Consider the following 12,254-nt stretch of genomic DNA (forward strand, 5'->3'; position numbering starts at 1 on the left):
AATACAAACAGTAGTTATTATTCAGTTCAGTTCAGTCGCTCAGTTGTGTCCGACTCTTTGCGACCCCGTGAACCACAGCACGCCAGGCCTCCCTGTCCATCACCAACTCCCAGAGTTTACCCAAACTCATGTCCATTGAATCGGTGATGCCATCCAACCATCTCATCCTCTATCGTCCCCTTCTCCTCCTGCCTTCAATCTTTCCCAACATCAGGGTCTTTTCAAATGAGTCAGCTCTTCGCATCAGGTGGCCAAAATATTGGAGTTTCAGCTTCAACATCAGTCCTTCCAATGAACACCCAGGACTGGTTTCCTTTAGGATGGACTGGTTGGATCTCCCTGCAGTCCAAGGGACTCTCAAGAGTCTTCTCCAACACCACAGTTCAAAAGCATAGTAGTTATTATTATTTAATTTGTATTTCTCTTATTCCTGGTGACTTTCAGCGTCTTTTATCTTCACCGGTGACTTGGGCGTGCGCTTCTGTGAATCATCTCTTGCTGTCCTTGGGTCATTTTTCTCTTGGCTTGCTGACCCCTCTTATCCATCTGACCTCATTCAGAGAGAGGCAGAGTCTTCTCTCACCCCCCCACCCACCACCATCTGACAAACGTACATCTTATCTTAGTCACGTGAAAAATCTGCATTTTTCTGCTTTGCTTTCTTGAAGGTATTTTGACTTAGGCATTTTCAGGCTCCTAGACACCTGATAAACTCAGTGTCACTTCATTTTGGCCACAGACGACCAGCCCTTAATGGTAAAAATGGTGCACAGGGTATGAGGGTGAAATCAGAGGGACTTGCCATTACTCTTTGCTGATAGCGCAGATGGTTAAGAATCTGCCTGTAATGTAGGAGACCTAGGTTTGATCCCTGGTTTGGGAAGATCCCCTGGAGAAGGGAACGGCTTACCCACTCCAGTATCCTTGCCTGGAGAATTCTGTGGAACGAGGAGCCTGGCGGGCTATAATCCTGTGGTCACAAAGAGTTGGACACGACTGAGCAACTAACACTTTCACTTGTCACTTTCAGTGATGTAGACACCATACCTAATTTAAGTGATTTATTTTTGCATTAAAAACTACCCCCAAACGTAGTGACTTCAAACTGTGATTCATTATCTTGCATGATTCTGTGTGTTGACTAGGCTTCATGGGGTGGGTCTTTGGCTGACATCATTCAGCCAAAGTCGTTCACTTGACTACATTCATCCAGTAGCTGAGTTGGGTTGAGAGGTCTAGAAAAAGCTTTAGTCACATATTTAGCACCCCAGCTTGCCCCAACATGGCTCCTCTCTCTGAGTGGACCTTTGCCAAGGAGTTGTATGTGCTGTGCTTAGTCTCTCAGTCATGTCCAACTCTTTGGGACCCCATGGACTGTAGCCCGCCAGGCTCCTCTGTCCATGAGCTTCTCCAGGCAAGAATACTGGAATGGTTGCCATGCCCTCCTCCAGAGGATCTTCTCACCCTGGGATCAAACCCAGGCCTGCTGCATTGCAGGCAGTTTCTTTACCGTCTGAGCCACCAGGGAAGCCCAAGAATACTGGAGTGGGTAGTCTATCCCTTCTCCAGGGGAACTTCCCAACCCAGGAACCGAACTGGGATCTTCTGCCTTGTAGGCAGATTCTTTACCAGCTGAGCTACCAGAGAAGCCCTAACTTAGGTGGTCTAACTAAGTTGTTAACTAGTTGTCTAACTAAGATTTTTTACAGGTGGCAGCTGGCTTCCCAGAGAAAGGAAGCAGAAGCCACCAGTCCACTTGAGGCTGGGACTCAGAACTTTCAGAAAGCTACTTCTGCCACATCATATTGGTCAAAAAAAGCCAAAGGGCCAGCTTAGCCTCAAGAAGAAAATAGATTCCTCCTTAGTGTGAGAAGTGGTGTGAGCTTACAGAAATGAGAGCTATGGCCATATTTAGAGACCATCTACTGTTCTTCCCTCACTGTATCTTGTCTGCTCACCAGCAATAGTTATTGTCAGGATTTTTAATATTTGCTAGTTTGTTACGTATAAAATGACCCAACCAAATAAACTTGAACAGTCAGGCACACTTGGGTTTGCATCACAGCTCAGCCACTTTGTAGCTATGACCTTGGATAAGTTATCCAGTTAACCTCATCTAAGGTTTGGCAAGGATTAGAAACAATATTTACACAAAGCACATAGCCATGTGTCTGGAACATAAGAGGGATTCAATGAGCGTAGCCCTTCCACTTCTTTCTCTCCACCTTCACTTCCAAGAATTATATGATCCAACACTGGAAGTGCGTTGTCCACCTCTGGACTGGGATTTCACAGCTGTTCAGCAGCTGTACAGAAACACAATTAAGGAGGACAGGAAGGAATAAAGCTGCCGCAACCCATTAAAATTCTGCCTCTGGCTGGGTTGTACACGGTATTCACATTGTGATGAGAGATCTTCTTGGGTGTTTTAGGGAGGATGACAGCACTGCCCCACCCCTGCCCCACGCCCCTGCCGCTGGCTACATCCACAGTCTGCAGCCCCTTAGATGACCCTGGTGTGTTTGAAGAGGGTAACGTCAAGGTTAGGCCAATCCTTCCAGTCTGAATCCCTCCAGTATTACCACAGCAGATGAGTAAATCTTTAAGCATCCAGGGCGAGCTGGAGGAGGAAGGAGACCCCCAGGGTGAGTTGAGGATGGTCCCTTCTAGCTTGCTCCTCCAGCCCTCCCATCTGTCCCTCCAGTACGCTGTCAGGCACCAAACTGGGTACCTCTTGTTTTGTTTGAATTAAAGATAAGACAAGTTGTGTCAATCTCAGATTCCCCTTTAATCACAACCGGTGCCCCCTTCTGCCACCCCCCAGAAAAAGAGACCGCCCAAGCAGGATAAAGGATCTGAAGGGAGCCTCTGGTTGGCCGGCTGCAGCAGCAGGTTTATTTCCTGGCATTATGTGGCTCCCCTCAGCCTTGACGGCGGGGATTTGTGCTTCCAGCCTTGGGGAGTGCTGGGGGGCTTGGGGAACTACTCACTTGGCACCCCCCGGCAGACCCTTTGGTCTGAGAGCCTTCCTTCTCTGGAGATGAGAGCTCAGCATGCATTTGGGGGCTGATAATGGGATTAATGAAATGAAGTGTGTAACTGTTCCTCAAATGAAGCTGTGACTGTTTTGATAGAGGCTGATTTCCAGAACCATATTCATAAAACAGAAGGGACTTTTCCCTTTCTGTAGCAGTCCCTTAAGGGCTTTGGTCTGAACAACCTGATTCGGTTGTCCCAGAGAATAGGGATCCCTCAAACTTGGGCACAGAGCATCCAGACCCTTAAATGTCTCTCAGGTCAGCGTATCTGGGTGTAAACTGAACCTGACTTTGGACGTTCTTTTTAGCCTATCCCCGAATGCAGACATGATGGTGATGCTTGCAGCTCATGCTGAGCTCTTACTGTAGCAGGCGTTTTTTTGTTCACCGCCTGGCTCCACACCCATGACACCACCACACAGCAGGCAGGAGGGCTCAGGGGACAGTGGCTTGTCTAAAGCAACACAGGTAGTGAATGGCAGCATTTATCTTCAGCCTGAGTGCCCCAGACCCCAGGCCTCTTGCTCCTAATCTCTGGGCTACCTCATTGATTCTCAAGCTTCCTTTTGTGTCCAAATCACCTGGGGAGCTTGAAAAAGCACAGACATCTTGACAGTCCTCTAGGTTAATTGAGTCCCAGTCTCCCAATCTCAAGGCAGGGGTGCGGATACCAGAATTTTTAAAAAGCTCCTTGATCAAACCATTGTGCAGAAGCCACAGTCTCTGCTCTCACCCAGCCTTTCGGAATCACCGCAGGCAAGGTGTGAGTTTGCCCATCACCTGCGAGATGAGGGTTATACAGATGGCTGGACCGTCGGCGTGTTTACTTCCAGTGTGGGAGGGACCGGTTGACTAATCGAAAATCTGCAGTTCCTCGGGTGAGAAGTCTGGGTCAGGCCTGGTTCTGTTTATGACGTGGCTGTGCCTTCAGCTGGAAACGGAACATTGAATAGCTGGAGCCGCTCTGCTTTTTCAGAGAGGAGAGGGTACACTCCCAGAGCCAGGGAATTTAAATGGACTTTATCCCCCAGCCCACCCCACCCCCAGCGTGTTAAATCCTTTCAGACACCCCTGTGCTCCTCTTCAAATGCAAGACTCTTGGACCATAATACATAATTACATCCTTCTATTTGGACTCCGATTCCAGATAGTAGTAATCCAAGAAAATCCAATAATGACAGTTGCATTAAGATCCTTCTTCCAGGCTAAGCAGAACATCTGTTTAGACATATTTTTAATCGGCAAATGCTTCCTGTGTTGAGTCCTCAGCAAATTAAATTTCTCACTGGACCAAGAGGGAAGCTGTCATTCAATAACCCATCTCTGGAAATTACACTCCAGCCTCTTTCCAGGTGCACTTAAGATTTTCCCATGCTGACTCGGCTGCACATAGGCCCTTATAACACCAGGTCACAAGTATGGATAAGCGCAGCTTCTCTGAGAAACATCAGATTCCTTAGAGTTAGTCCCTCAAACACAGAAGTATTTTTGCCCATTCTCCAAGCGGGAGTTGGTGGCAGAGGAAAATTAAGAGACTTGTTGAAAACCATATGGGGAATGAATAACAAACTTCCACTTGCTACATCACTGCCTGTGATTACTTAAGACAGGATGATTCTCAGGATTTAAACATTAAGGACTTCAGGGCTGCCAACATTTTGGAGAGGTTTCCACCGCAGAATTGTTTGGACTGTTGGTTGTTTATTTTTAGAATAACTCATCCATTCTTTAATTAATTAATTGAAAACCTAAAAGCACCCCCATGCTTACCACCAGCCAGACACTGTGCTGGGTGTGAATAGAGTGGTAAATGAGCCAGCCACAGTCCCTGCCCCCATGGAGCTTCCAGTCTACTGGGGCAACTCACATTTGAAGCTTTCCCAATGGCTCAGCGGGAAAGAATCAGCCTGAAATGCAGGAGACGTGGGTCTGATCCCTGGGTCTGGAAGATCTCCTGGAGGAGGAAAGAGCCATCACTCCAGTATTCTTGCTGGGAAAATCCCATTGACAGAGGAGCCTGGTGGACTATAGTCCACAGGGTTGCAAAGAGTCCGACACTACTGAACACATATGCATTTGGAATCTGGATGCAATCTGTAGTCCTGGGCTGGGATAGCAAGTTAAAATATCTGTAGAGGCCCAGCAGGTAATGTCAATGGCTGAAGTGGCTGGAGGGAACCGTGCGTGTGAAGGTGGGAGATAGATTCTAGCAACCAGGAAAGCGTGTGCCTTGACTGTGAGGAGCAGATGCTACTTAACTGCTGTGGCTTGAAGATGGGCCACTGTTGCCACATCTTTCCATTTTTGAAGAAAAACTAGAAAATTGGGATTTCTATGTGAAAGTCCTTGATTTTTAAAAGTTGGCTTCTCAAGTGAGATTTAAGAAAAAACAAAACAAAGTGTGATCCAAAAGCATCCAGGCCAAACAAAACACATCTGTGGGTTGGGTTTATCCCAAGAGCTGCAAGTGTGTGACTCCCGATCTAGAAATTCTAGCAGTAAAACAATTATGTTCAGGCTGAAAAATGTGTTACACGCCAACTTTCTGATTCTAGTGACTGAACTGGCATGGATCTCTTTTACAAACGGAGAACTACTAGGAAAAAAAATAAAATCTTCCCCTTACCCCAAATTAAAAATACAGAGTTACACTCAGAGAAAAGAAGGGGAAATTGTCATGATCAGGAAGGAATAGCTATTTGCTTTTAATGATGGATGCCTAAAGCTAACTACACTTAGATACGGAGGGCTGATGGTATATAATTACAGTACTAAGACAGTGTTATATTAGCAGAGGGATAAGCAATGGAACAGGATAGAGAATGCAGCAATAAACCCAACTGCTGTATGACCCAGAAGTTCCACTCTTCAGTATTTATTACAGAGAAATAAAAATCTTCATGCAAATACCTGCACATTAATGTTCATAACAGCTTTCTTTGTAAGAGCTGGAAACAACTCATGTGTCCTTCAATCAGTGAATGATTAAACAAACCGTGGTGCATACATACCATGAAGTACTACTGCTGCTGCTGCTAAGTCTCTTCAGTCGTGTCCGACTCTGTGCGACCCCACAGACGGCAGCCCACCAGGCTCCCCTGTCCCTGGGATTCTCCAGGCAAGAACACTGGAGTGGGTTGCCATTTCCTTCTCCAATGCATGAAAGTGAAAAGTGAACGTGAAGTCACTCAGTCGTGTCCGAGTCTGAGCGACCCCATGGACTGCAGCCTACCAGGCTCCTCCATCCATGGGGTTTTCCAGGCAAGAGTACTGGAGTGGGGTGCCATACTCAGCAATAAAAAGGAACTACTGATACATGCAACAGCTTGAACGAATCTCCAGGGAATGGCGCTGAGTGAGAAAAGCCAATTCCCAAAGGTTATACACTGTAGGATTCCATTTAAATAATATTCTTCAAATGAAAACATTTTAGAAGTAGAGAACAGATTAGTGGTTGAGAGTTTAGGAGTGGGTTGGGAGGGAGGGGGAAGGAAGTTGGATGTGATTGTAAAATGGCAACATGAGGGATCCTTATGGTGATGGCACTGTTTAGTATCATGAATGTGATGGTGGGTACACAAACCTGTACACATAATAAATTGTGTAGAACTGTACACACACACACGAGTATATATAATGCTGGGTAAATCTGAACGAGATCCCCTGAGTAGATGTCCATATCCCAGTAGTGATGTTGTACTATAGTTTTATAAAATGTTGGGAGAAACCATCAAGGATACACAAAATCTGTCTGTATTATTTCTTGAAACTGCATATGGATCTATCATTATTCCAAAAAACTTTCAATTTACAAAAACTATTTCATATACTTCCTGGTAAAGAAGCTCCTGGCAATGCAGGAGACGTAAGAGATGTGGGTTCGATCCCTGGGTCAGGAAGATTCCCTGGAGGAGGGCATGGCAACCCATTCCAGTATTCTTGCCTGGAGAATCCCATGGACAGAGGAGCCTGGTAGGCTACAGTCCATAGGGTAACAAAGAATCGGACATGACTGGAGTGACTTAGCACACATTTCATATACAACAAAAAGAATATTGAACCTCAGTAGTATGACTATTGCAAAGCTTGTATTATTGTTTGTGGTGGGAAATGTATTGCTCACAGAAAACACCTGTTGAATGACTCATTTAAAGCAAAAAACATAATTACACAAAAAGATTGAAAGTAAGTGATGAAGGAAAACTATACGAGGCAAACACTAATCAAAATAAAATTAACAGCAATATTAATATCAGTCAAAATAATCTTTATTATGGATGAACATTATTACAGATAAAGAGGGTATTTATTGATAAAAGATACAGTTTAGCTGGAACATTTAACAATCCTTACCTTGTATTACTTAACCAACATAGCCTTGAAAAATATAAAGCAAAAATTAAAAATAAAGATGACATTCACAATCTTAGTTCTCAAGGTTGTTTAAAGCACTTTTCTTGATAGCAGATATACCAAGAGGTCAAAAATATTTGTAAGGAAAATATTTAAACAACATATGTAGAACCCTTCAACCATCAGTTTTAGAAACTGATGCACTTTATTTCGAGGATATATGAAACATTTATAAAAAGCGATCATGTTGTTGTTCAGTCATTCAGTTGTGTCCAACGCTTTGCAACTCCATGGACTGCAGCACTCCAGGCTTCCCTGTCCATCACCAACTCTCGGAGCTTGCTCAAACTCTTGTCCATTGAGTCAGTGATGCCATCCAACTATCTCATCCTCTGTCATCCCTTCCCCTTCTCCTTCTGCCCTCAATCTTTCCCAGCATCAGTCTTTTCCAATGAGTCAGTTCTTTGCACCAGGTGGCCAAAGTATTGGATCTGCAGCTTTAGCATCTGTCCTTCAAGTGGATATTTAGGATTGATTTCCTTTAGGATTGATTGCTTTGATCTCCTCGCAGTCCAAGGGACCCTCAAGAGTTTTCTGCAACACCACAGTTCAGAAGCATTTGGCATTCAGCCTTCTTTATGGTTCAACTCTCACATTCATACATGACTACTGGAAAAACCATAGCTATGACTATATGGACCTTTATTGGTAAAGTAATGTCTCTGCTTTTTAATATGCTGTCTAGGTTTATCATAGCTTTTCTTCCAACAAGCAAGCATCTTTTAATTTCATGGCTACAGTCACTGTCTGCAGTGATTTTGGAGCCCAAGAAAATAAAGTCTGTCACTGTTTCCATAAAGCAAGGCTCAAGACACCAAAGAATTGATACCTTGAAGCACAGGCCAGCATCCATGGCCAGAAGGCCAAATCTAGCCTGCCATCTGTTTTTGGAAATGCAGCGTTATGGGAACACACCCACTCATTTACATAGTGTCTATGGCTGATTTCACACTACAGTAGCAGAGTTAGGTAGTTGCAACAGAGAAGGTATTAACCTCAAAATGTAAAAATATTTACTATATGGCTTTTTACAGAAAAAGTTTACTGTCCCCTGCCTTGGAGAATAAGTCCTTGGAACGCAAAGCGATGCTGGAGATCAATAACACACACACACAGAGACAAGTATTTTAGATATTAAAAATCACACCTCTAAATAATTCAAGAACCAAAGAAGAAAGTCCAGATGGAACTTACAGAATGTATCAAGGTCTAACATTGAAATGTACATGTCAGACTTCCCTGGGGGTCCGGGGGTTGAGACTTCACCCTCCAATGCAGGGGGTGCGGGTTTGATCCCTGGTCAGGGGGTTAAGATACCACATACATCTTGGCCAAAAAAACCAAAACATAAAACAGAAGCAATAGTGTAACAAATTTAATGAAAAAAAAATTTTTTTAAGAAATGTACATGTCAAAAGATGGGATGTAGATAAAAAGGAACTCAGCGAAATTTCAGTGTTAAAATGGTAATATTAGAATATAAGAACAATTGGAAATTAACGTGCCAAACATTTAACTTAAGAAGCTGGAAAGGCAAGGCCAATTGATTTTTTTATATGTTGCCAAGACAATCCCATGGAGGGAAAACTAGTCTTTTCACCAAATGGTGCTAGTATAACAAGATATTGCACACAAAAGAATGAAATTAGACCCCTACCTCACACTATATACAAAAATTAATTTAAAATGTTTGGAGATCTAAATACAAGAGATTAAACTATAGAACTCTAAAAGAAAATATGGATGTGAATTGTTATGAGGTTGGATTATGCTGCACCTTGGAATATCATGACCTTGATGTCTCGTGGCCCCAGACTACTGCAATAAAGTGAGTTGCACACATTTTTTGGTTTCCTTCTGTGTATGAAAGTTATGTCTATACCCTACTGTAGTCCATTAAGTTTGCAGAAGCATTACATTTGAAAAAAATTTTACATAATTTTAAAATACTGCTAAAAAATGCTAACCATTGTCTGACAACTCAGGGTTACCACAAACCTTCCATTTGTAAAAAACACTCAATAAAGTGAAGTACAATTAAACAAGGTATGTTTGTAATTTATTATGTATGACACAAAAAGCAACAAAAGAAAAAAATGAATAAATTGGACTGCATAAAAGTTAAAAACTTCTGTGCTTCAAAGGATACTATCATAAAAATGAGAAGACAACCTACAAAATAGGAAAATATTCGAATTTATCTGATAAGGATATGGTCTCCAGAATATACAAAGAGTAACTATAATGCAACAATAAAAAGAAAACCCAGTTGAGAAATGGACAAAGGATTTGAATAGACATTTCTCCAAAGAAGATATGTTGTTGTTGTTAGTTGGTAAGTCATGTCTGACTTTTTTGACCCCATGGACTGTAGCCTGCCAGGCTCCTCTGTCCATGGGATTTCCCAGGCAAGAATACTAAAGTGGGTTACCGTTTCCTTTTCCAGGGGATCTTCCCAACCTAGGGATCGAACACAAGTCTCCTGCATTAGAAAGTGGATTCTTTACCACTGAGCCACCAGGGAAGACCCCAGAGAGGATATACAAATAACTAACAAGCACACAAAGATATATTCAACATCATTAGTCATTCAGTTCAGTCGCTCAGTCCTGTCCGACTCTTTGTGACCTCATGAATTGCAGCACGCCAGGCCTCCCTGTCCATCACCAACTCCTGGAGTTCACCCAGACTCACGTCCATCGAGTCTGTGATGCCATCCAGCCATCTCGTCCTCTGTCGTCCCCTTCTCCTCCTGCCCCCAATCCCTCCCAGCATCAGAGTCTTTTCCAATGAGTCAACTCTTCGCATGAGGTGGCCAAAGTACTGGAATTTCAGCTTTAGCATCATTCCTCCGAAGAAATCCCAGGGCTGCTCTCCTTCAGAATGGACTGGTTGGATCTCCTTGCAGTCCAAGGGACTCTCAAGAGTCTTCTCCAACACCACAGTTCAAAAGCATCAATTCTTCGGCGCTCAGCTTTCTTCACAGTCCAACTCTCACATCCATACACGACCACTGGAAAAACCATAGCCTTGACTAGACGAACCTTTGTTGGCAAAGTAATGTCTCTGCTTTTCAATATGCTATCTAGTCATTAGGGAAATGTAAATCAGAACCACAGTGAGATGCCACTGCACAGCCTTAGGATAGCTATAATAAAAAAGATTGATGTTGACAAGGATATGGAGATACTGGGACCCTGATACTTTGCTGGTGGCAACATAGTGCAGCTCCTTTGGAAAATAGTCTGGTGGTTCTCTAAAAGGTTAAACATAGAGTTATTATGTGCATTGGGATGCTTCCACTCTTTGGCAAATACCCAAAAGAACTGAAAAATATATGTCCACACCAAAATGTGTACATTAATGTTCAGACCAGCATTATTCATAATAGCCAAAAAAGTGGAAACAACCCAGATATCCACCAACTAAAGGACAGGTAAACAAAATGTGGTGTACCTACACAGCGGATTATTATTTAGCCATAAAATGTAGTGAAGTGCTAACACATGCTACAACACAAATGAGCCTTGAAAACATGCTAAGTGAAAAAGGCTAGACACAAAAAGCCACATATTGCATGATTCCATTTATATGAAATGTCTAGAGTAGGCAAATCCATAGAAACAGAAAGAAGATTACTGATTACCAAGGGCTGGAGGGATTGACTGATAATGGATACAGGGTTTCTTTGGGAGGTGATGAAAATGTGGAATTCTATAGAGGTGGTGGTTGTACAAGTTTGTGAATATACAAAACCAGTAAACTCTACACTTTAAAGTGGTGGCTATTATGATGTGTGAACTGTATCTCAATTTTTTTTTTAAAGAGAGAAAAGAAGCTAGAAAGGAAACATCAGAATAAAATAAGTGAAAATAGAAGGATGTAAATAAAAGTAATGAAATAATGAAAACAAAAAGAATAAACAAAACCAAGTCTAATTTTTAGGGGAAAAAATATAAAAACGAAAGAGAAAATGCCCCAAAGTGAGCTTAGTGAGTATAAGCAAGTAGATTGAAAACAAAACCTTAAACTCTGAATGATGAATGAAACAAATGTGGATTCAATTATTCAGTTGCCTCAAGGTTAAGCGATTCTACCCACCCATCTATCTCTACTGTTTTTAGGGATCATAACTTGAATTCAGGGCCTTAAATAGAGTCCCCGTTTCTTTCCCATAGTCTTCCCTCAAAGGTCCAGATGTACAGACAGATCCAGAAGAGCTGGGGGATTCTACAGGGCTCTGCATTTTACAGGGGTTTATCTTGCAAATAATTTATTTTCCCAGCATCACAGACTTGTTCACTTTGTCACACTGGCCAAATTATTTCCAGTATTTGCAGCATTGACAATATTTGGTCAAGAGAGGGGACCGATGCAGCTTGTTCTCCCCAATGTCTGTGGCTCTGAGAAGAGAGTACATCCCCAACTTGGCTTTAAAGGGCTGTGAGTTGTCCCAGTCGCTTAATTCTGTGGCCCACAGTCTGCCCTTGAGTCCCATGGGGCTTCTTTCAAGACCTCCTACAAGCCAGACCCACTTCCATCCTAGGCCTGGGATACTTACTACACTTACTCTTAAAAAAAATAATAATAATATTTTTTCTTTTTTTTTGGCTGCGCTAGGTCTTCACTGCTGTGTGGGCTTTTCTCGAGCTTTTCTCTAGTTGTGGCAAGTGGGGTCTACTCTTCATTGCAGTGCACGGTCTTCTTATTGCAATGGCTTCTCTCTTGTTGTGGAGCACGCACTCTAGGGCATGGGGGCTTCAGTGGTTGCAGCACGTGGGCTCAGTAGTTTGCAGCTCCCTG

General features: G+C 43.0%; 1 protein-coding gene across 4 annotated transcripts in view; it reads left to right on the top strand.

Moving 5' to 3' along the window:
• Positions 1–12,254, top strand: part of TLL2 (tolloid like 2) — a 147,089-nt gene that overhangs the window by 69,970 nt on the left and 64,865 nt on the right. The gene's annotated exons all lie outside the window — the stretch shown is intronic.

Source organism: Bos indicus x Bos taurus, chromosome 26 (assembly GCF_003369695.1).
Source record: "Bos indicus x Bos taurus breed Angus x Brahman F1 hybrid chromosome 26, Bos_hybrid_MaternalHap_v2.0, whole genome shotgun sequence".
NCBI classification, from domain to species: domain Eukaryota; kingdom Metazoa; phylum Chordata; class Mammalia; order Artiodactyla; family Bovidae; genus Bos; species Bos indicus x Bos taurus.